This window comes from Delphinapterus leucas, unplaced genomic scaffold, assembly GCF_059928025.1.
Source record: "Delphinapterus leucas isolate spDelLeu-1000000601 "Yukka" unplaced genomic scaffold, BTC_Dleu_Yukka2 spDelLeu_asBTCV2_sq25, whole genome shotgun sequence".
In the NCBI taxonomy this organism is placed as follows: Eukaryota; Metazoa; Chordata; class Mammalia; order Artiodactyla; family Monodontidae; genus Delphinapterus; species Delphinapterus leucas.
In genome coordinates, this window is record NW_028322234.1 from 599,710 (window position 1) to 603,057 (window position 3,348).

Here is a 3,348-nt window from a genome sequence, read left to right on the forward strand (position 1 = left end):
GTGTAGACAAGAAGGGGCCTGCAGTGATGGTGTCTCAGCCTTCTCCCTCCAAGAACTGAGGCCTAAGGAGGCCACAGTATGGGTAGTCCCCCCAGACACTGCTACGTGGCCTCCTCACTAACAAAACAGGCCCAGCCACACACTGGCTAAGGAGAAAGAATAGGTCAAGTCTCCACCTCTGTTTCCCTCAGTTGCTGGCAATAAATGGCAGGCCATGCTGCTCAGCCAGTCACATGGGTCACCAGAGAAGTCAGTAGTATGAAAAGGAACAGAAACACAGAGGGGCTGTGATGACTGATGGAGACCAGTGGACATCCAGGTGTCCTTTGGAGCTCCAGCATCACCGCACAAATCTACTGCACTCTGCAATTTGTAATTTGCTCCTTCCTCCACCCAGGTAACTCACTGGATCCCCTCACCAGCCCTGTAAAGGGCCTATGTGGTTGGTGTCACTATTTCCATCTTACATATGGGGAAAGTGAGGCTCCAAGGGGTTAGTCCCCTGTTCAAGGATGCATGGTAGCAGGCTTGGGACAGAACCTAGGCTCTTGGATGTCCTCCAATTTATCTTTCCCAAATTGCTTGGCAAAGCACGGAGTCTGTGGGTAGCACCATGATGCTGGGTGACTGGCGAGCACAACCTCATGAGGGTAGAAGCCACGTGTTCCCCCTTCCCCAGATACCCAAGGCGGTCCCTTTCCTGCTCCTTTGGGCAGGACAGGGCCATTCATGGCCCATTGCTGCCCCCTTGTGGCCTCATGCTGTGTATTCTCAGGTCTGTAAACTTCAAAATTTAGTCTGCAGAGTCCTCCAAGAGCTTGGGGTGGGGGCAAGAGACTATAGAAGAGTGACTTGCTAAGGTCCCAGCTGAGACACAGGGGAGCACCCTGCCTCACAGCTGAGCCTTAAGGACTGAGGGCCTCACGTCCCCCTGCCAAGGGCAGCTATGCCTCAAACTACCCCTTTCAAAAGCAAAGGAAGCACATTTATGGAGCCCCACTGTGTGCCATGGCATCTAAACTAATCACAAGGATGACTGTTCCCCTTTTGCAGATGAAGCTGAGGCCAGAGAGGAGTGAGCTTACCCAGGTCTCCTTTCTCCCAATCCCTAGGATGCTACTAGAAATTCATGGAATGCTTTTGATTGCCACAATGATTGGGGGACACTCCTGGCATTAGTGAGTAGGGCCAGGGACATCAAACATCATAAATGCATGGGACGGTCCTGCCCAATGATGAACCATCTCACTGAGAATGCCAATGCTGCCTGCATTGAGAAACGACGTGCCCTGGCTTCAAATCTTGACTCAGCCACTTCCTCTCTTCCCCTGCCCTCTTGGCCTCCGATGGTACCTCAAAGGTCGGGCATGAGATAATGGACAGAGGAGTGCTTAGCACAGAGCCAGAGGAAAGAAAGACTGGGCTTCTCTGAGCAGGAAGAAGGGGAAGCTTCCTGGTGTTGTCCTGCCCCTATTGTAGATACTCTTGGCCCAGTAAACGGCCCAGCCTGGTCTGACCTCCAACCTCCTGACTCTGGACATCCCAGGAGTGGGTGAGATATGAGCCGGGCCTGACTGCGGCCTTCTTACCCTCTACCCTAAAGCAGGAAAAGTCCTTGAGCCAACCTGACTTTTCTGAGCTGCCTGGGCCACAAGACAGGCTTGTGTTTGGGCTCAAGACAGGGCCAAAGATGGGCCCCACAGAGAGCTCTCAGACTCCCTCTGCCACACACACACACACACACACACACAAAAGCATGCACATTACATTAAAAGCTGGAACTGCAGGATGTACAGACACCTATTTGTCTCTCTACCAAAGAGGAGGAGCAGATCCACTGAGAAAACCAGTGACCTCCCACTCACATTTCACATGCAGGGAGGGGGGCTTGACCCTCAGAAAAAATGTGCAGGCCACAAGCAACCTCTCTTGGTTAATTTGGGAGGAATTTTTTTCATGAATCAAGGTTCAATTCAGCTTTACAATTAAAAGAAAGAAACTTCATTCAGTGTGCAATAAAGAAAAAGTTCTGGAGATGGATGGTGGCGATGGGTGCACATGAGTGTACTTAATGCCACTGAACTTGTACACTTAAAAATGTTAAAATGGTAAATTTTATGTTTTATATATATGTTACCACAATAAAGAAACTCCAAATGTTCTTTAATAAATGCCTTAAGCAGGAATTCCCTGGCAATCCAGTGGTTAGGACTCATTGCCAGGGCCCAGGTTCGATCCCTGGTTGGGGAACTAAGATCCCAAAAGCTTCGCAGCACAACCAAAAAAAAAAAAAAATTCCTTAAGCATTTTACAGTTGTATGGGGGAAAAGATGAAGAAATCAGCAATGAGGGGGTGAAGCAGAGGGCTGAGACTCATGAAGAAGTGACAGGAGCAACAACAGGAGCCTCCCTTTCCCCAGCCTGCCCAGGCCACCCAGCTCAGGCTGCAGTCTTACAGCCTTGCTCTAGGGTTCACCGAGGCAGAAAGTCCCAGGAGGGGATATCTCTCTGCTATCCCGGGTTCCCATTCCCTTAGGAGCATTTTCCTCTCACTCCCTGGAATTAAGAGTCCAGCTTCTGCTGCACACTTGCTGTGTGTCTAAGAACAAGCCCTTTCCCTTTCTGAGCCTCCGTTTCCTGGCCATGTATAAGGCTCAGGAAGCCTCCTAACTCTCCTCCCACCTAAACACTGTAAGATTCTCTTAGTGCTGCTATAGCTTGTGTTCACCCTGCCTGGATTCCAGCAGAAGTCCTGGAGGTCATGCCCAGGACCTCCTCAGTCAGCTCCAGCAGTGGCCTTGTGCCCTCCTTCTGCCCTTCCTGCTGCTCCTTCACGGGGCTGGGAAGTCCAAGATCCTGCCCCTGGGCTTCGCCTACTTGAGGCCCCAGCTGTGCACCAGGCTGGGTGCCTGTCACACGTTCCCACTGAACGCTTACGGCTCATCCCATTTTATGCACGGGGAAGGCGACTTAGGGACTGAGCTCGAGGCCCCTGCCGAGGCTCAGAGACCCCCCTCGAGTGCTGGAGCAGCGGCGGGGTCACCGGGGGGCACTTCCCGGGGAGGGAAACAGCAGCGGCCGGGAGGGCGAGGACCGTGGTGCGTTCCCAGGGCCGGGGCAGCACTAGGCGAGGCGAGCACAAACCCGGCTCCCGCGCGGCGTTGTCTAAGGAACTTCGCAGAGGTGGGGAGCCCGTCAGACTCTTTAGCCAACTTAATTAAGGAACAAACTCGAAACAGCCCACTTGGGGGCGGGGCCGCGGGGCAAACAGTAGCTCCGAGTCGCGCTCTGCCATGGGCGGGGCCCGCAGCGGGGGCGGGGCTTGGGCGGAGCCGGGACCACCCCACC